This window comes from Pogona vitticeps, chromosome 5 (genome assembly GCF_051106095.1).
Source record: "Pogona vitticeps strain Pit_001003342236 chromosome 5, PviZW2.1, whole genome shotgun sequence".
NCBI lineage: Eukaryota > Metazoa > Chordata > Lepidosauria > Squamata > Agamidae > Pogona > Pogona vitticeps.
Window position 1 is genome coordinate 71,240,792 of NC_135787.1, and position 21,346 is coordinate 71,262,137.

The window sequence follows — 21,346 nt, forward strand, 5'->3', positions numbered from 1 at the left end:
TCTCTGCAAGGGAACACCCTCTTCTTATTTCATATCAAGTATGAATTTGCCCAGCTGTTTCTCTACACTCCATCAGAGCCTTGCCTTCTACACACCACAACTAAATCCTAATACTTCCTACTTAATCTTTGTACAATTATACTTTTCCAGTACAAGTCTAGTCTTATCTCTCACTTTAGCATTCACGGTCCATGCCATCGTGATGACATGTCATGAGTCACTGAGAGAAAGTTGACCTAGAAATAAAATAAAAAATTAAAATATCAAATTAATTTTTTTTAAAAAAAGACAGAACTGCTGGATAGCTCAGTGGCGTAGGCATCTGACCGCTGAGCCAGAAGTTGGGAGTTCAGTTCCTTATTAATGGAGCCTCGTAGCGCAGTGGTTAATCTGCTGTACTGCAGCTAAAACTGTGCCCACGACCTGGGGTTCAAATCCCAGGTAGCCGGCTCAAAGTTGACTCAGCCTTCTATCCTTCCGAGGTCGGTAAAATGAGTACCCAGCCCGCTGGAGGGGGGGTAATGTGTAGCCTGCATAATTAACTTGTAAACCGCCCAGAGAGTGCTTGAAGCACTATGGGGCGGTATATAAGCAGCACACTTTGCTTTGTTTTTTATTGTGCTTCCTTGACAGGGGCTGGACTTGATTATCCATAGGGTCCCTTCCAGCTCTGCAGCTCTAAGATAATGATTATGATAATTATAAAGGTGTTGATGAAATGACATGGAAACCACAACCAAACTTAGGCACATGGCTTGAGATCCCAGTGCCAGGTCCTGGTCTCTTGGTATTTATTTATTTAAATAAATTATCATCATGACATATCATAAATGCGTCACCCCTCTCAGCCAATATCAACATAAAGCAAATGAGCGTGTCAGCATATAACAACGGGGCAGAGAAGTTCCAGTTGCCATGGGGATGGCTATGACTATTGAGTCCATTTACATTCCCATAGAGGAGTGACAGACATTGCAATAACACATAGCAAAGGGGGCAGAATGAGACTAGTATAGATGGGGCATGTGGGTAGGAACTGCAGGTGAAAGACATTAACATCGGGTGAAAGGCAGTGTGATAACAACCAGCATCTGCTTTCCCTCAAGTATTTAAGGCCAATGTTGAATCAAACCTGGCAGAAGCAGTTTCTGTTGGTGGAAGCAGGGGAAAGGGGTTACCCTCTCCCTCCTGAAGCTTCCTCAGATGTTGAAAGCACTGTCTGGAAGGTTTCTGTATAGTAGGGTTTTGGCACTATGGAGGGTTTTGAGGAGGACAGTCCCAACATTTACATGAACCTAAGACTGGATTTAGCCCTTGATCTGTTCTTCACTTTTTTAGACTTCACTCCTTCACAACTGATATGTTTGTCAACACATTTGTAGAATATTTTGTTTCTTTTAACAGAGTCACTTGCATGATAGGGTCACTTTACATGCTGTAGTGAACATCTTGCATTCTCTGAAAAACAATAATTCTCTTTGCGGTCTTAATACAAACTAAATATCAGCTTACTAGCATGGGAATTGCTCCTGTATGAGGTCCGTTCTACACCACAGCTTGGTATAAGAGTGTTGGGAAACAATATCTGCCTATAAATATTTCTAAGATTATCTTTTAGGGTCTCAGTTAATGGTCACAGAGTATCTATGCCTACAGAGTACTATTGCTGAGTTAATTAACTTTCTTCTTGGAAGACCACGGAAAGCTCCACACAGGGAAGAACATAAATTGTAGCCACCGCTACTGCCAACAGGATTGGCAGGCCATGAAGAGTTACTCTATGAATGCCGAGGGGGATTTATTGCTTCCCGTTCTCTGAACCCCACTGAGCCCTATCCCAATTCCACATTAACAAGCTGCTTTTGAGCTTTTTTTTTGAGTTTCAGAAGCAGTTTATTAACCCAGGAGGCTGAGGGAGCTGTTGTGCTAGGAATACACCCATAAACCAATGGCAATAGTAATTTTAGATCATGGCCTTATTGGTCTTTTGGGACAGGGCTTACATGTGTTTCTTCTCTATATTTAACCTTCTCTTTCCCCTCTCCCTCTGCCATTCTTTGCATTACAACTTCTTTTACTCCCCTGATATGTTCAAGCAAAAATAAAATAGAATAAAATGGACTTATCAACCCTGGTGAAGAGGCATTCCCAGCCTGTGCAGTTGTGCATGGTTGAACTCGCTTAACTGATAGCATAATGATGACCACAAGAATAAAGTAGAATTTGCTTTTGCTGCCCTGATGCAAAATTGGAAACAAGCAGCATTTTGTTATAGAAAAGGATTATAACTTTTAAAACACCAAGATAATAAAATTCACATCTGTAACTATGTTAATAGCTGGCTGGTTACTTGACAGATATAATATCTCTTTTTAAACAATTAGGGGGAGAAATACAGATCAGTCCTGGCACCCCCACCATTTGCATCACCTGCTTCTCCCTGGGAGGTGGGGTGGGTTACTTGTGTTCAGGACTTTGGGGGCCCTGTATTTCAGTCTTGACTCTGAGATGCACTATTGACTTTTTACACGCCCCTATTAGTTGCAGTGCCTTTTCGATATGGGCCTCCCTGTCATTAAAACTGAAATGACGACTGTGTGTTGGGAGGACAGTTTCTTCTAGGCATTGACTACCATGTGAGAGTGTATCCAATATGTATGCATCTGCATCCTTTTCTGCCCCACCTCTTTCTGGAACTGTACCTTGCACGGTCGCTTTCATTCCCATCGTTCATTTCAAAGGCTCTACCTGTGCTTTTGCAAACAACATTTGAAGGCTTCTTCTTAATGGAATAACGTTGTCATTGGAGCACTTTGCACTGCTCCCATGGAGGAGTGCAAAGGAGGATGTAGAAACTACTGGATGTGTGAAGAGTTTTCCTACCTGTTTAGCGGATGTCTCACTTGCCACTACTGAGCAGTGATTAATTAACAAGCTTCCTTTTGTCTCTGCAGGGATTGTTCAGACCCATACCATATTCAGCAACCCTTTTACAGTTATTCTTGTATTCACTGCACACATGGGTGTTCACATACTCCTTAATAAATAATGCTTGCATTCTCTAAATATACTTTCTTGGATGTTCCTGGAAACCCCCTCCAATTAATTTCAGTGTGTAAAGTGACAATGTTCAGACAGCCCAACATTCCACATTTTGTCCAATTTAGACGGAGAAGCGTATTCCTTCCAGGCTTTCAAAAAATAATAATAATAATAATAACCAGGAAATCTGGGCTACAAGTTTGAGTTTTCTACATACTGTGCACATGCCTTAACTGTGTTGGAGTATACAGTACTTCTGTTTCTTTATTACTATTTATTTATAGCATTTACACACCACTTCACAGCTGAAAAGCCTCTTAGAGTGGCTTACATCTCAGCAGCAGCAACAACAGTCTAAAAAGAGACAACATAAAAGAGGAGGATGAGTAGGGAAAATTCAACCATGAAAACTTGACACAAGTTCTCAGTGTGGTGAGATTCCTCAGCCTGGTAGAATGGTGGCTCGATAACAGAAATGGCAAATCAATTGACGGTGAAATGCGCAATAGTCTTATTTGTAGTGCATAATGATTGTTTTAGTAATTGGGTTGTCTTGGATTGTTGCTATGTGTCATTTAGAGATGGGCACAAAATAAAAAACAGATCATCAGATTCATTCAGAAACCACTAATTTGTTGATTTGTATTTGTATGAATCAATGACCCTGATCAATCACAAATAGAGATGGGGGTATTAGTATTAGTAGACAAATGTGAATATCCCCCCGCAGGTGGAAATGAGGGTCTGGTTCCATGGGGCCAGATGTCCACTTAGCGTCTTCCTATCACACTGTGCTCCACAATGGATTAGCCACTCTGCGACCTAGCAGAGAGGCTTGTCATCCCGCCTCCGGCCAGGAGTGGCTAATCCATAACAGAGCACAGCGCGATAGGAAGACGCTGCTGCACCCGTGGCAGTGGGTGAACGGTGATTGGACCATCTGGCCCCAGGGGCTGGACCCTCATTTCCACATGCAGGGGGATATTCATATTCATCTACTAATACAAATACCCCCATCTCTAATCACGAATCAATGGATTTTTAGTGATTTTTGATTTGTTAATTTCCATGGCTATAAAATGGCCCCCAAGATACCTAGGGACACACAAATTGCAGAGAAGCTTCCTCCAACTTTCCTCAGCATTTCCTCCAAATGTGGTGAAGACTGGGCTTTAGATGTCTAAGCTATGTATCAAAAAAAAGAGTCCCTCCCCCAGGAAAGTTCTCCCCAGGCATCAAGAGTCACCAAAATCATAGGGAAGCTACCACTGACTCTCCTCTACAATTCCTCCAAGTTTGGAGACTGGGTTTCCTCAAGCCAGCTGCTAAGGGGCACTTTCCTAGGGAGACCCACTTTGTGGGTGTATAACCTGGATGTATGAAACTCAATCTTCACCAGACGCAGAGGGATTATACAGGAAGGTCAGTACATTCTTCCCTGTGACTTTGGTGTCTCTAGGTATCTGGAGGGAACTTTCTTGGGAGGTCCCTCATTGTGGATGTATAACTTAGATGTCTGAACCCCAAACTTCACCAAGCGTGCGGAGCTTGTAGAAGAGAGGTAGGGGAAGGTACTCTGCGAATTTAGTGTCTCTTGGTGCTTTGGGGGGCATTTTATAAGGTTTTAAAGTAAAAAATGAATTGACCGATTCATCAAATCAACATAAAAAAATCATAAATTTGTAATTCGTGATTTGTTGAATCACAAATCAAAATGAAGCACAATTTTGCTGATTTGTGCCCATCTATAGTGTCATCAAATCAGAGCCCACTTATATTGACCCTAACAGGACTTTCAAGGAAAGTAAGGAGTAAGTATTTAAGGAGTACCTTTAGCACTTCCACACCCTCAGTGAGTTCCCATGGTTGAGTGGGGATTTGAACCCAGCTTCCTGAGTCCTAGTTTTTCACTTTACTCACTAAACCACACTGGGTATAATCTTTTATGCATGCACAAAATTCGTCTTTGTACAGGAATATCTACTTGTTCCATTAGTAGCATGTTTAAACTGCAGCAGTGGGTGTGCCTTGCAGGAGTGTTATTAGGGGCATAAATAATTCAGGCCCAGACATATACGCAATGGTGTTGTAGGTGCTATGTGCCCTGCATACACTAATTCTATTTATACTTGCAAATTCAGAAATAATTATTTGAATTTTTTCAACCCTTTACAGAAGGTGTGCCCAGCGTTTCAAGTTAGCATCCAAATAATTCCGTATAAATTATTATAAGTGACTTGCATGCCAGCCCTTACTAAATGAGCAGTTCCTTTCCAACTAAAGTGCATTTGCAATGGCAGCAAACAAGACTGGGGATGGGGAGAGAAAGATAAGAAGAGTGACTGTTACCCATTCCGCTTGATGTATCGCTTGTATGCCCAAGCACAAGGTATCTGCACAAAAAATGCATAATGATAAAGAGAAACTGCATCATGCCCTCAAGCAAGAGTGTCTCAGACACACCTACAGAACTGGAGAAGAATGTTTAATTTTAAAAAAATCCCTGTTCTTTTCTTTTACTCATTTCTCTCCCCCTCTCCAGCCTTTTCCTCCCGAAAGAAAAGTGCACCTTACCCCATAGAATGAAGGTTGTGGGGAGGGAAAGCCTTCATTGGCAGCAATGAAAAGTTTCCTTCCTATTTTCTCTGCCATGTTTTGGGAGTATTCAATGGCGGGGGGAGGAGGGGGGAATGACAGAGCATGCAGGAAGCAGAGGGTTAACCCCTTTCTTTCATCTTGCAACCCCTCAAACTCTATTTTGCATAACAATTAATCTTGAGGTGGGGATACTCCCAAGTAAAGTCCTCCCTCCCACCAAGCTTGCCATGAGACAAGGAGAGTGAACCCTTCTCTTCCCAGTTGCAAAGTCTTTTGAAAAATTGCTCCTGGCAGGATAGTTAAGCTGAGATGGGTGGCTGGGGAAACCAGCTATTTGCACCCAAGGACACTCTGGGAAATAGATCTGGGATCTTGGGAAATGACTTTGTGAACAGACAACATGGCTGGCACTTGGTTATTGGCAAAAGGAAGCTGTGGAGCCTCCCGGCTTGGATCTGGACCATGGAGAGTTGTAGCTCTTATTCTGTCATCTTTTCTCACTGAAGATCACTGCCATCACCTGCCCTTTAATACAATGTCCTTTGAGGCAATTTTTGGCAGGAATTTGGTGCAGGGCAAGGGATTGAAGCTTCTCTTTTAGTATTGCAATCACAATCCAGAATGCCTTGCAGAGTTTTAAATTTTGGCTTAACTCCTCTAGCTGCACAGCAGAAGTACAGGAACTCACAGAACAGAATTAGCTTAAGTCTCTCCAGAACAGACCACCCCTTATTGTCTCATCTACTGGCATTTACAGTCTCAATAACTCACTCTGAGAGATTAGTAAGAGAAAGAATAAGAAAGTTTCATTTATTCACAGTTTAAGAGAGCAAACAGCATACTTTACAAAATTGGCTGGCTGACTTTCAGCAATAGGCTTCAAAAGACTCATAACCTGCTTTCAGAAGATTCCTGCAAACTACCTTCTAACTGCAAACCAACAGCGTAACTTCATAGCTAACTAAAAAGAGAGGGGGGAAGACTTTTAAGCAGAAAGGTGTGGCTCTGTTTCAAATCAGAGTCAGGGAAGGAACACTTGGTTACTTCTGGATTGATTGACAGTCACCCCCACCATAGCCAAACCTACTAAAGGTAGCATAAGAGGTTGAAATAATTCCAACAGAGTGGATCACCCTGCAGCCAATGGTTGTTTTTTAAAAAAGAGGCACAGCCACCCTTAAAGATGCTAGTAAAACATGCTACCAACCTAAACTGTAATTTGACACTCAGTAATATGGAAATATCCTTGTAATTTGGAGACAAGCTGCCTTCCCAAATCACTGAGCAAGGGAGGCCCAAGCATCTTACACTCCTTTTCATTTGCAGCCAACTCGTTGAGGAGTCACACCACGGCATATACTTGTGGATGAAAAGGAGGAGAAAGAAACCTGATAAGGTGTGATGACAGCCTCCAAATGGGTCACTCTCTCTAAAGAGAGGGATGTGAAATAATTGAATCCTAGCCTCTCAGTTACAGCCAGCTCTTCGTTGCCAGAGTGCTGAACCCTTGACACCTCTGCCTGAATGGTTAGAATAGCACTGTCACAGTTGGCGTGAGGGAAAGAGATGTTGAAAAGAAACCAGGATGTTGTCCCAGAACCTACTGACAAAAGGTTTAACTTTTAAACCTTGCTACTTCGCACAGTAATTTTAACACAGGGAAATACAGTGGGGGCTTGACTTGCGAACTTAATCTGTATTGGGAGGCGGTTCGCATGTCAAAAAGTTCGCAGGTCAAAATCTGCATTCCCATAGGAATTCATTGAAAATCATTTGATCCGTATCTCCTCTTTTCCGTCCATAGAAAGACACACACCCGCACAGGCAAGGAAAGCAGGGGAGAAAGAGCGGGCGGGAGGGGAGCCTGTACAGGAAGGAAGGAAGGAGAGAGGGAGGGGAGAGGAAGCCCGAAGCCCACCTCGCCCGAGTGCCGGGCGGGCGTCTCAGAGGGCAGGGCAGGGGAAGAGCCAGCCTGACAAAGGGTGGCGAGGCGCGCGGGGCTTCCTCCGGGGAGAGTGGGCACAGAGAGGGGAGGGAGGGAGGGCACGCCGCGGAGGCTGGGAAGGGGCGGGTGGGACTCCGAAGGCAGCCCACCCGGCCCCGCGAAGCCTCTGGAGGGAAGAGCGTCTCGCCGAGGGCGCTTGAGGGAGGGACGGATGGAGGGAAAGGGTCTGGCGGGTCGAGGGAGGGCAAGAGGAAAGGACGGGGAGAGGAAGCCCGAAGCCCACCTTGCCCGAGTGCCGGGCGGGCGTCTCAGAGGGCAGGGCAGGGGAAGAGCCAGCCTGACAAAGGGCGGCGAGGCGCGCGGGGCTTCCTCCGGGGAGAGTGGGCGCAGAGAGGGGAGGGAGGGAGGGTGCGCCGCGGAGGCTGGGAAGGAGCGGACTCACCTCACGGCACCCGGAGGCGCCAAGCGCGGCGGCGGCGCGGACTCCCCCTCAGCCGGCCTGAGTGGTGGCGGGAAAAGGAGGCAGCCGGGTCGAGCGGCCACGTTGGCACGCTGCCTCCCTCGCGTCTGCCCAGCCGATCAAGCTTTTCCCCGGTTCCTTACTGTTCCTTACTGCTCAGCCACCCAGCTAAATACTGTAAAGGACCTGGCTCCACATGCTTTTGCCCTATTGGCTCTCCCCGCCTCTCCTGCTTCCCCCCCCCCACTTTTTGGGTTCGTATGTCAATTCTCCGTTCGCAAGTCAAAATGGATTTTTGCGGACGGAGAAGTACGCAACTCAAAAAGTTCGCAAGTCAAGCCGTTTGCAAGTCAAGACCCCACTTTTAAAGTGCTTAAAATGACGGCTGACGGTGTGGTATCTGGCTGCCAGCATTGCAGCTCGGTCACTTCCCTTGTGGATACCCAGGGACTTGATTTTGTGAGAGGGCTAGACAGCTGTGACAGAATTTTTGACGTCCCCACCAAATGAGCAGAGCAGACTGCGTCAGAAGGTGGTGGGCTGTCATTCCTGGGAATTTTTTAAATAGAGGCTAGTTGGACACCCATTCTGACTATTTCAGTGTGGATTTCTTGCACTGGCAGAGGGTTGGACTCGGTGATCCAGGAGGCCCTTCCAGCTCCACATGTCTGAGTACAATCTTTAAGATTCTTTGAGGAGACCATGGCTTCTTAATTTGATACGACGACCATGGCACACAAGCTGAACCTGCAACAGTGTTTCGGGCCAGGGTGCTGGTCAGCCAAACACAACCTTTTCCAAGATGCTGTGATCCAGCGCCTCTGTCCAGCTTTTCCATGTTCTGCAAAAATCAGCCAGCATTCCATACCTCACTCATTGGGTTGTTTTTCTGTAATAGTTCTGTGTTTCTGCAAAACACCAGTTGCGCCTGAGCCTGCTGCTGCCTTCCTCTTTTACATGGATGGTGCTATTTTGACTAGATAAGGAGCAGCCCAAAACAAAACAAAACCAAATACCCTATCTGTAGTTGCTTATTATGTTGCTGAGGATCTCTGCAGACAGTGCTTTTCTCTAATTGTCTTCTAGTTAAAATGAAGCAGGATTGTACTACAGTATGTCTTGGTCATATCCTGGTTTGTTAATAAACCGCAGTTAGAATAAATAACCATTCCAGAGATTTTAGCCAAAATAAGGTGCAATCATGGTTAGTTAAAATAGCTGGAATCTTATTGTGCAAATTTATAGGTCACAACTGATTATGTCATCATCTGTGGCTACTGGTGGGTGGGGTGTTAAAAACTTCCTCGTTCACCTGATGTTTCCAGGGATCCCTAGAGATCTCTTTCATTCTGGGGAAGTCTTTGAGTGGGCCCAGAATGAGGGAGGGAACTCTTTCATGCCTAAAAAATCGCCACCACAGTATCTGATTTTGTCATTACAGTTGGATGGCATAACCAATGCATAACCAACCAATGGAAGCTTTTGATATCTTGAGGAAAAGATAAAAAGCTTCAAATTTTCCACTAACCCCAGTCCAGTGCAGAGAAAGAAGGGAAGAATGAAAGAGTGGATGAGCTTGAGGTTATAATTTTACATTACATCTAAGCTGGTTCACCAGTCTTTAAGGTGCCACAGCATTAACCAGGCAATTCATCGTAACTTGGGTTTTCATATACCCCAATATTATATCGTATTTTTCCGTGTACATGACCCCCCAATGTATAAAACGACCCCCTAATTTTGACCCTTGATGGAGGCGGAGGAGCAGTTAATGGGCAACTGCTCCTCCACCTTCATCTCCTGCTGCTGCTGTCTCCGCTGCCTGCCCGATTACCTCCTTCACTGGGACTGCCGGTGCTCACCTCCAGCTCATGTTGCCGCCTTGTCCCCTGCCCTAAGGAGACAATTGCTGGAGGAGGTGATCCGGTGGCGGAGGCAGCAGGAAGAGGCGCCCGAGCACGTACAAGTGCTTGCTTGCCTCTGCCTCCTGCTGTCTCTGCCACCGGAGGGGACAAGGTGGCGACGTGAGCTGCACCCCGTCAGTCCCTCTGGAGGTGGTGATCGGGCAGGAGGGGGAGGCAGCAGCAAGAGGTGCCCGAGCACCTCTGAATGCTCCTTCGCCTTGGCCGCCTGCTGCTGCTGCTGCCTCAGCCACCGGAGGGGACAAGCCATGAGCTCTGGAAGAGCCAATTGGTCAGCAGCAGCAGCAGCAGGAGGTACGTGAACACGAGTGCAACTGTCTCCTTCCATGTATAAAATGACCCTCAAATTTTCCTCTAATTATTTTAGGAAAAAGTGTTGTTTTATACACGGAAAAATATGGTACCCCTTGTCAAGGAGGCTCAGTGAGGAATCAAACGCCCAGCCTCTAAACCAGAGGTCCCCAATCCCTGGTCCGCGGCCCGGTGCCGGTCCATGGCCTGAGCCGGACCAGGCCGCGGAGACAGACCTCCTGCCCTGCTCCCTGCATGCACTCACCCCTGCACAGCTGATTTGCACATGTGTGTGCACTCCAGCGTGCCCGAGCGAGCGCTGCGCCACTGTTTCCGCATGCATGGGAGTGCAAGCGCACCCAGACAAGAGCTGCACTGCTGTTTGCACATGTGCATGAGCACACACATGCCCACACAAGGGCAGCACCACCATTTGCACATGTGCACAAGCATGCATATGCCAGCACAAGTGCCACACCACCGTTTGCTCATGTGCATTAACGTGTGCTCATTTGTACGAGAGTGAGTGTGTGCTTGTTCACACATGCGCACGAGCGTGGGGGGTTCCCTGCCTTCCCCAGCCAGTCCATGGGGTGAAAAAGGTTGGGGACCCCTGCTCTAAACCACCAAACTATCCACAAACCAGCTTTTTTTTAAAAAAAAGACATCCCAGAACTCTCCGCTGTTTGCTAATAGTTAGGTGACTGCTTTTGACAAGCATTCCCTATGGCTTAAAAAATAATCTAAATTTTATATTCAGCATACTTAAGAGCCATTCATTTGCTGCCAGAAAATGCTCAACAATTTAAAATGTATTTCTGTCCAACAAAAGATGCATTTGTGTCCTTGACTTTGACTGCTGAGTTTAGACATGAACAGTGTGCCAAAACTGCACGTTCCTGACCATTTCTGCATAACACAATTTGTTTGGGAAAACATGGCCTTGAATTAGCAATTCATTTTCTGCCAGATCTGCTTGTGTCAGCGTTTTATTTGTCCAAGGTCATTAAATTTTGTTTAGGTTTATATAGAAGCAGAGAATTCCAGACAGCATAAAGGAGAATTATCTCATTTGCTTCTATCACCTGAACATTAAATCCAATGAGGTAGGGAGGAACATTTGGCCAGGAAATCTGCGGTCTCACAATGTTATATATTTGTTGTATAATTGATACACGTAGGACTAGACAGCTCACCGGGGGCAGGTGAGATCCGTGCCTGGCTAGACTGGACGACATTTCTGTCACTCCTCTGTGCTGCTTCCTCGCTTGGTTGTCTAGAGGCAAAACACTCCAAATGCAGAGACTGCATACATATTGCACTTTTCAATAGAATGGAACTGTCTCATTACTTGTAGTATTACTGCAAAAAAACAAAACAAAACTGCACCATCCCTCCTACAGGAGGCCAAGCTGTTCCCATCTTTGCTGTCCTTCCACAAGCAGAAAAAGACCTTTTGATGATGTAAGCCACCTTAGGTACTTTGTAAGGAGAAAGTCGTGGTGCAAATATTTTCAATAAATAAATGCAATTTCTGCATGCAGAATTAAACTTGTGATTCAACTATGTATGAGTTTCAGGAAAAACAGTTACATTTACGATCATGTGAAAAGAAAGAACACCCTCTTTGAATCATATGGTTTTACTTATCAGGGCATAACAAATAATATCTGGTCCTTAGCAGGTCTGAAAATTAGGTAAACACAATGTCAGATGAACAACATTGTGTGACATATTACACCAGGTCATGATTTATGTATATATTTTTTCAAAAAGCCAAAATAGAGAAGCCCTAAATACACTCTTACTGCTTCCATAGGAATTAAGAGGCTAAAGTGCTTGAGTAACTGATGCCCTTGGGTAACTGATCATCAGCAAGTGTGACTACCTCTGTAAAAGCTGAAGTTTTGGCAGTTTGCTGGTCCGGAGCATTCAAGTGTATGTTAACATAAGGCCAAGGAGGAAACACATCAGCAGTAATTGTAGAGAAGCGATTGTTGCTGCCCATCAATCTGGGAAGGATTAGAATGCCATTTTCAAACAATTTAAAGTCCATCATTCTACAGTGAGGAAGATTATTTACAAGTGGAAAACATTCAAGATAGTTACCAGTATCCCCAAGAGTAGATGTCCAAGCAAATTCACCCCAAGATCAGACCACTGCAATGCTCAGAGATACTGCAAAAGAGAGAGGGAGAGAGAGAGAGAGAGAGTTGAATCTCAGACTCTACAGGCCTCTAAATCTCATATCCCCAGGGGATCAGTTCCAAACACTCTCACACTGAAAACCATGGAGAATAGTGAACCCTATATATAGCATGATCTCTGCCTCCCTCTAGTGGCCAGTTCTGCAAATAACGCAATTGAAATATGCATTTCTGGGATTTTTCTTTTAATATTTTTAATATTTTCAAATTTCATAAGTAAAATTGCAGAGACCAATTCTGCAGACATGGAGGTCTTGCTGTACAGTGTATAGAACTGTGCTGTGATTTGAAGGCACAGATATTATTGCTTGGAACTGAGCTGCAGATACTTTCAGGACACTGTTGTATTAAGGCTTATTCCTGAGTAAAGATGCATATAATTGACTTATGGTGTGTACTCTTGGTGGGAAGATGGTCAGGTTAGTAAAAACTATACCTGTTTAATGGTTGCCTTACTTTTGCCTCACCATTCCATGCCCTTGGTGGTGTCTGAAATGGTTTCTCCATCATGACCTATAAAGTTTGTGTGTGAAATATTAAGATAAAACCCACCTCACCTTCTGCTTTACTTTCCTGTACCAGTTTGCCACTTCAGCCCATTTTTTTATTCTGGATGTGAAAGAGACCAAAGTCTAAAGAAATGGACTAAATATAAGGTGCTTATGGGGAATCTTTGAGTTCCCTGACCTGTGTGTGCTTGGTACCACAGTTTGTGAGAGCAACAGATGTGACTGTTGCTATCATATGTAATTTGGCCATTTGATGACCCTTCACTGAAACCTGGGAACACAAAACACAAAAACCACCCATATCTGCCTACTAAACTCTGGCAATTACATTACCTCAAGGCTGAAAGAAACATTACTAATATCATTTCTCCATCCATTTAGAATTAACCAAAATGAATCCATTGAACTATACTCATCTCATAAAGTTGTTAATCTAATAATACCCAAAACTGAAATTCAATCCCTCCTGTGTTTCAGGTAATTAGCCAGTTATTCTTGTTGTTTCAAAATGCTTCCTCATACTTCTCAGAATTTTTCCTTCAATGTACACCCAATATCACTTCTACTACTGGCAGAATCCCTAGAAATAATGTGTTCTTATCCTATACTTTGTTGAGCTTGACAATAACTACTTACAAATGAAAGTTATTTTTACCTAATTACTTTTGTGGTAGAGTAATATAACTCATCTATGAGGCTACTGTTTAGGTGTAATAAATATCGTATTTTTCCATGTATAAGACACTACTTTTTCCTATGATCATTACACTAAAAATCGTAAGATGAGATAGCTGAGGAGAAAACAAAATGGCACATACCTTGCCTCTGTAAACAGGCTTCCTTCAGTCACAAGGCTTAGCTTCCTACAGTCAGTAGACTTAGCTTCCTCCAATCATGAGTCTTATGGAATTGATGTCAGCTGATGCTGTACAAACCAGTTGGAACACACCTTATTGGAGGTGGAGCCTGTAGGCTCAGATTCAACAGGGACACAAAATGTCCAGCTGTTCTGAACCCAGAGGCTGAATCCTCAAAGCTTTCTTAATTTTTGGGTTAGAAAAGTGGGGGGGGGTGTCTTATAAACGGGGGCATGTGATAAACAGAAAAATATGGTAACACATATATTATTTAGGAGTAATGGGTAACAATGAAAGGAAGTGAAAGGAAAGTCTGATGCTGCAAAGAAAAATACTGCACAGGAACCTGGAATGTAAGATCTATGAACCTTGGTAAGCTGGATGTAGTCAAACAGGAGATGGCAAGAATAAACATTGACATCCTGGGCATCAGTGAACTAAAATGGACGGGAATGGGCAAATTCAATTCAGATGATTATCATATCTACTATTGTGGGCAAGAATCCCATAGAAGGAATGGAGTAGCCCTCATAGTCAACAAAAGAGTGGGAAAAGCTGTACTAGGATACAATCTCAAAAATGATAGAATGATTTCAATACAAATCCAAGGCAGACCTTTCAACAGTTAGCAAAAATAAGACCGGGAGCTGATTGTGGCTCTGATCATCAGCTTCTCATAGCAAAACTCAAGCTTAAACTGAGGAAAGTAGGAAAAACCACTGGGCTACTCAGGTATAATCTAAACCAAATCCCTTATCAATACACAGTGGAATTGAAGAACAGATTTAAGGAACTAGATTTGGTAGACAGAGTGCCTGAAGAATTTTGGATAAAGGCTCATAACATTGTACAGGAGGCACCAACAAAAACCATCCCAAAGAAAAGGAAATGCAAGAAAACAAAGTGGCTGTCCAACGAGGCCTTACAAATAGCATAGAAGAGAAAGGAAACAAAATGCAAGGTAGATAGGGAAAGCTACAGAAAATTGAATGTAGACTTTCAAAGAATAGCAAGGAGAGACAAGAGGGCTTTCTTAAATGAACAGTGCAAAAAATACAGGAAAATAATAGAAAGGGAAAAAATCAGAGATCTGTTCCAAAAAAAATGGAGATATTGAACCTTTTGTGCACAGATGGACATGATAAAGCACAAAAATGGTAGGGACCTAACAGAAGCAGAAGACATGAAGAAGAGGTGGCAAGAATACACTTATTCTGTCATGGGAAACATGAACATTTGGTGCATCTGATGTAAAGTTGCAACATAGAAAATGGATGATTGAGACATACAGACCAACACACTTCAGTCATTTGGAAGACTTGGTACAAAATATGTAGAAGAAATACAAAAATGTACTAAACAGGGAGGGACCCACAGAGATTCTCTTGTGATTATAGGAGAGTTGTGGTATCTGCAGGGGATCGGAACCAAGGCCCAGCAAAAACCGCAAATAGTGAACCCTACATATAGCATGGTCTCTAGTTCCTTTTATTGACCAGTTTTAATAATACATCAAGAAAACATGTATAAGCATGCATTTAATATGTTCAATCATCAGGTAAGTGAAACTGAACATACTGATCCTGTGGATGGTCGGGGTCCTACTGTACACAAAATTAGTCTCACAGACTAATGTGAACCAAAAGTGGGACAAAAAAGAAAGTGGATTTCTCTGAAGCACAACCAAATAAGAGCCTGAGTGATTCTCACATCCCTGCCTTGGTCATAACTCTTGAGTATTCAGCTTCCTGTACATCATGCCAGGTGATATGTACCACACTCATAAGACTTTCCTCCCTCGTAGTGCCAAGAACTCACTTCTCCTGTTGCTTCACCATTCATGTCTGATATGGAAGAGGCAACAGAGGAGGCATAAACGGCTTGTGGAATGTCTTCTGTATTAGGACAATCATCTACATGGCCAAATCCAGCCTTCTCAAGCATTTTTGGCCTTACCTAAATATATAGTATTCCAGGAATATTGTATTTGGTGAATTTAGTACAGTAGTAGTAATAGTAATAGTAATAGCATTCAGTACTTTGCAAAGTTTGCATTTCTATTTATGATACATTAAAAATGGGCATGTAATCCATTCATATCAACAAAGCCTTTAACCAAGTGATTTAAAACTGTATTGCCTAAGTTTGGACTTGTTATCAATGATTTATCAAAGTTCACTTATAAAAATGTCACACAGTGAACAATGTAGCACAAAGCACCAGGCATGTTCACAGTTTTAAAAACACTGAAACCAAAAAAGTTGCAATTTACTATTCATTTACAGAGAGTAAGTTTCATTGTATTCAGTGGGGTTTTGCATAGGATTTTGCTCTGAATCATCGTGAACATATTTGTCTTCTTAAGCTACATTACTGTTCTATCACTTTTTCCCCCAAACAGCTGGAAACAGAACCATTAATTTGTGTCCTCAAGGAATCCATACATTTTGATACTTTGAAAAAGCCTGACACAAAGTATACAGGAAGATTAAGCTCACAGAAGGTAAGAAAGAAACTGTAACTGAAAATTGATAGTACTGTGTTTGTGAAGTGAGCGAAAAAAATGTAAGGCTCCACTGCTATTATTTCTCAGTGATATGAATTTTAGCTTGGATGCCCTGTGCAGTGCCATATATAGAATTTGGTACACTGTACAGTGGTGCCCCGCATAGCGAGCACCCCGTTTAACGACGAATCAGCATAGCGATGCGGATTTTGCGATTGCAAAAGCGATCACATTGCGATGTTTTGAATGGCTTCACATCGCATTGCGATGACTGGTAAGCGTTTCGCTTACTGATTATCGCATTGCAATGTTTAGAAAACAACTGATTGGAGGTTCCAAAATGGCCGCCGGGTAAACAAAATGGCCACCCGCAGCCTTTTCGTGTGGTTTCCTCACATACCAGGCGGCGAAAATGGCAGCCGGATGGAGGATTTCCGCATAGTGGTGAGTTTTTTCCCCCATAGGAAAGCATTAAACAGGGTTTAATGCGTTCCTATGGGATTTTTTGTTCCGTATAGCGATGAATCTGGATAGCGACGATTTTCCTGGAACGGATTATCGTCGCTTTGCGGGGCATCACTGTACTTTCCATATAAAGGCCAAAACTACTGCTTAATATTGGGAAGAATCCTACTAGGGATTTACAGTATATTGGAATAACTTTTATTCTATAAAATGATGGCAGTGAATTAGTGCTAATTAACAAGTTACTACTTGAATTCCTGATTGCATACTAGTTGCGGAACTTGATGTGCAAGCAGAAATGAGAATGGCAACATTAATTAGTAGTAATTTGCTTCTATGGTTTGCTCAGTTACATTTATACCAGCAGAAGTCCAATCGGATTTCGGCCACACAATAAACAATGACAAAAAGTAGTAATAAATTGCTATGGAAAACAATGAGATTTTTTCCGACACTGTGAAGCTGTCCGGAGTCTAAAATCAATGAGAGACCTATCATTAAGTAGAAAGGCAGCTGCCTCAGTTACCCATTCTGGGGTGTGATGTAAGGATAGCAAATGGTTAAACTGAGCGTATAAAAGTTGTGTACTGGCTGGGAAGAAGTATTCATTTACGAATTCATTTGTTACATTTATATTCTACCACAATTTCATAAATGTCTCTCTTCAGCCTCAAACAACCCTGTGAGGTTGGCCAGGCTCAGAGAGTCTGACTGCCTCAAGATCACTCCATGAATTTCATAACTCAGTGGGGACTAGAATACAAATCCCCCCATTCTGAGCCCATCACACTAACCATGATACCATGCTGACTCAGTATATATGGGTTTTTTTCCTCCGATGTGCTAAACTACTTTGTCCAGCTTTAAGTACGATGTGACTGTACTTGGAAGAGTTGGACTGCAACTATTTCTATAGCTGGAGGTTGTTGCATAGAGGGAAATGTTTCCTAAGGGGTAAAGAGGGAGAAAGCTCATGGAGTGGAAGTACAGAGAGGGAATATAATCAGGTGGTATAGCCTTTGTCTGAGGACTGTACCACATTGCTAAATGAGATTTGTTTTGTAAGCCCTTCCAGCGTGGGAGGGGAGTGCAGTGAAGGAAAGTAAGTAAACTTCTCTGAAATGATGAATTTTTAACTTTATATCATATTTGAAAAAAAGATTCGAAGGTCTGGAGACATAGTCCAGGGGTCAATAGGGTTTTTCTGCTTCCCTCCCTCCTCTCTCTCCCTGTGTCACAGTCTCTCTCTCTGGTCTGATATGCTTGCACAGACTTAACACAGCTACTTCTTCAAAAACTATATGCTGACATCACTCCATTGGTTTCTCCTAAAAGTATATAGATTCACCACCCACCCAGAGAAGCCATTCCTACACTAATGCACTTGTGTCTGGAGTAAGCTTAACTGAATGGAAGCTGTGCATACTAGAGCAGTGATCCTCAACCTTGGGCCTCCAGATGTTCTTGGACTACACCTCCCAGAAGCCTTCACCACCACCTCTTGCTGGCCAGGGTTTCTGGGAGTTGAAGTCCAAGAACATCTGGAGGCCCAAGGTTGGGGACCACTGTACTAGAGTGTTTGTTGTAGGTGGAATTAAATTCCTTGCAAATACCTAGAAGAACTGCACAGGCTATGAGCTTTTCTGCAATTCTTCAAATATATACAGATTCCCAGTTATCACCTACAATTTCTAAACTTTTGGCATCTGGTGGGTGAACATATCCAGCCCACTCTGGATTGCTGAAGTAATACAACTACTTTACTACCATATTTTTTCATGCAATTAATGCTTACACAAAACCTTTTGCTGCCAAAATGTGAAACATGGCAGCACTGCATAAATTTGTTCCAAACAAGTGGATATTTTGCAGCTGCTTGTTTATTTCTAGTATGTCATTATGTTGCTGAAATTCATTGATAACATTAACTATTTCATGGCCAGGATCATGTTGCTTATGGTAGTAAACTGCATTAGAAAAGGCTTATTGAATCAATGGGGATTTGATGAGAAAACTCCTCTTCAAGTTCCATTGATCCAAGTTGGCCTCCTGAAACTGTGAATTTCGCATAGTAAGTGGCACTCAGAGTAGGCTCATTTAAATCAATGGAGAAGTTAACTCACTAAATCTCCACTAATTCAATGGACCTCGTGTGATTTACTATGCTATAATAAACAGGATTTGAGCTGATATGTTCATTTTAGCTAGAGGGCTTCTTTCACATTTTTCATGACCTATCTACTGTTCTCCCCCCACCCTCGTTATATGGGTGTCCTGTAGCCTCTTCTGTTACCTTAACTGTGGTATTCTATTTCTTTTTTTTTAACTAATGGTAATTTCAGGCTGATTCCCCCCCCAAGTTCCATTTTAAGGTGCTCCATGTTTTCCTTCAGGCATACATGCAGATTTATTTGTTTTTTAACTTATTAGTCTGGTTTGGAATATGAAAAACCCTCCTTCTGCTATATGAAAGCAATAAAATGTAATTGCTTCATTTATAGCAGCCCTTTCCTTTTGCTCATAAATTCTCTTTCCTCCCTGTCTCCTTTTCTTCTGCTTATTTTCAGTCAAACTTTTGGGTGCGTGGGGGAAGCGCGCAGCACGAAGGAGAGCAAGACAATGTCCGAAATGGACTGCAATTTTCTCTCATGCATTTTAAAGAATATATCTCAAGTTCTTTCTCTTTGTTTCCTATTAATTGCCAATGACTGAATGCTTTCCTAACATGCAAACTGCAAATCAGGACCTTATTTGTGCCACAAAATGTTGTTATCTCAGCATAAGAGATCAAAGAAATTCAAGACACTGCAGAGTCATTCTCCTGGGTCATTTCCAGACCACATCATAAAACTACAAATTGATCTTCTGTGAATCCCATTGATTTATGTGCATGGTCACACTTTTCAGAATGACAGAGACTTAGGGCCCTGAGGAAACTTCTCAACTTGAAACGGAGACTTGGCTTAGTGAATTGCTGTTTGCTGTGTGAGCTTATACCTCAGAGTTCTCTGTAGGTCCAAAAGGGAATAAGGTGCGTAAGATCTCCAGTCAGGAAGCCATAAGAAGCATCTGGATTGGCCAGGCTGCTATAAATACTAGAGGCCTTTTGGTTTGGTTTTGCCAGGTCAACAGAGAGGTTGCCTTATGTCTGCTGCACTTCATGCTCTGGGCACTAATCTCAGAGACCGTCAGCTGTGCAACACAACCTCCATATCTTCCATTCAATCCTCTTTGACTCTGTCAATGTTTCTTCCTCTTCACTAACTCCCTCAATTCTTGCCTCTCGTGTCTTACGCATGTATCATCTTTTTGTCTTTGCCATCAGGCCCATCCTCTCACACTTCCCTTTTTTTGGAATAAAAGTCTTCCCTGTTAAATCATGATTCCTTTCCTTTCCCTGCCTCTCTCTCATTTACTCCTCACCTCCTTCCTTTTTATCCTTTGCCTTTACCACATTCCCACTCTGCTGCTGCTCAGTTGTCTTTTCATTTTTGTCTAACTTCTGTGTGACCCTGAATATATCCAGTCTTGGCAGATTTCAGAAACTAAGCAGGATTGGATCTGGTTAGTACTCAAAGGGAATCCTATCAGGGACTACCAGGGAACTCTAGGGAAGCTTAGGAAAGAATCATTCATGACTGAAACTCCAGCAAGCTGATGCTAGTCAGAAAGCAAACAGTGGCCTAGATAAGCTAGTGATGTGACTCAGTGTAAAACCTGTCTTTCGCCTCCTTTTCCTTTAATTGCTTTTTTGTCCTTCATCATTTCGATTTTACCCCTTCTCTCTTTCCCCCAAGTTCACTCCAATGCAGAGTTCTTGCCTTCCTAGTTCCTTATTTTCTTCAAATAACCATCCTACATTCTGGCTGTTTTCAACACAAAGATTTCACATCATATAAGTCTTCTTAGGGAAAGAAATGTGTGTGGTTTTCCCCCTCCTCCCTTTCTGTTGGATCTTGGGGAGCTGAGCAGCTGGTACTGAGTAGATGTTGTCATGAAAATCTATTTTGCGACTCCACCCCATCATTCAAAAACTCATTTGTTTTCTATGGCGATGGTATAAATTAGAAAAATGGCAAGTTCTGGCATTGTATATTAAAGGTAATCACAAGCTTACAGTTGTGCAAAATATGTCATAGAAATAGGTCGGATGTTTTATCCCTTCCACCTTGTGTTTCTCCAAATAGTACTGAGACACTCCTCACATCTCTGTTAAACAGACAATGCTGATATGCCAGTGCGCTCTAACCAGCAAGTCTGAATTCCATGATTTATCTGTATAAATCTGTTGTGCTGTACATTTTGTTTCAGTAACATTTAGCACAAGCATGGCTACAGATGAAAGAGATACAGAACACAGTGTTCCTTCGGAGGGACTGGGTAACGAAGTTGCAGGTACTGAGAATGCAAACCGTGTGTTTTGGGTTGCAAATTAAAGAGACAGAATGTGTTACTCTTTATGGAGCCACCTTTGTGTCAAAGTTCTTTGTACTTCTTTTAGATCACTTTATAAAACATATGCCTTTCTTTGGTAGCTTGGGAGA

The 21,346-nt window shown here is 42.9% G+C and overlaps 1 protein-coding gene across 5 annotated transcripts in view; it reads left to right on the forward strand.

Annotated features, from left to right (window-relative positions):
• CRACD (capping protein inhibiting regulator of actin dynamics) overlaps positions 1-21,346 on the forward strand; it is a 179,006-nt gene that overhangs the window by 61,929 nt on the left and 95,731 nt on the right. For 3 of the 5 annotated variants that reach the window (XM_078394696.1, XM_073001219.2, XM_078394698.1), the window contains one exon: positions 16,233-16,334. The exons of the other annotated variants lie outside the window; for them this stretch is intronic. The gene's annotated coding sequence lies outside the window, so the exon portion shown is untranslated. The remainder of the gene's footprint in view (positions 1-16,232; positions 16,335-21,346) is intronic. 5 annotated transcript variants of the gene reach the window in all.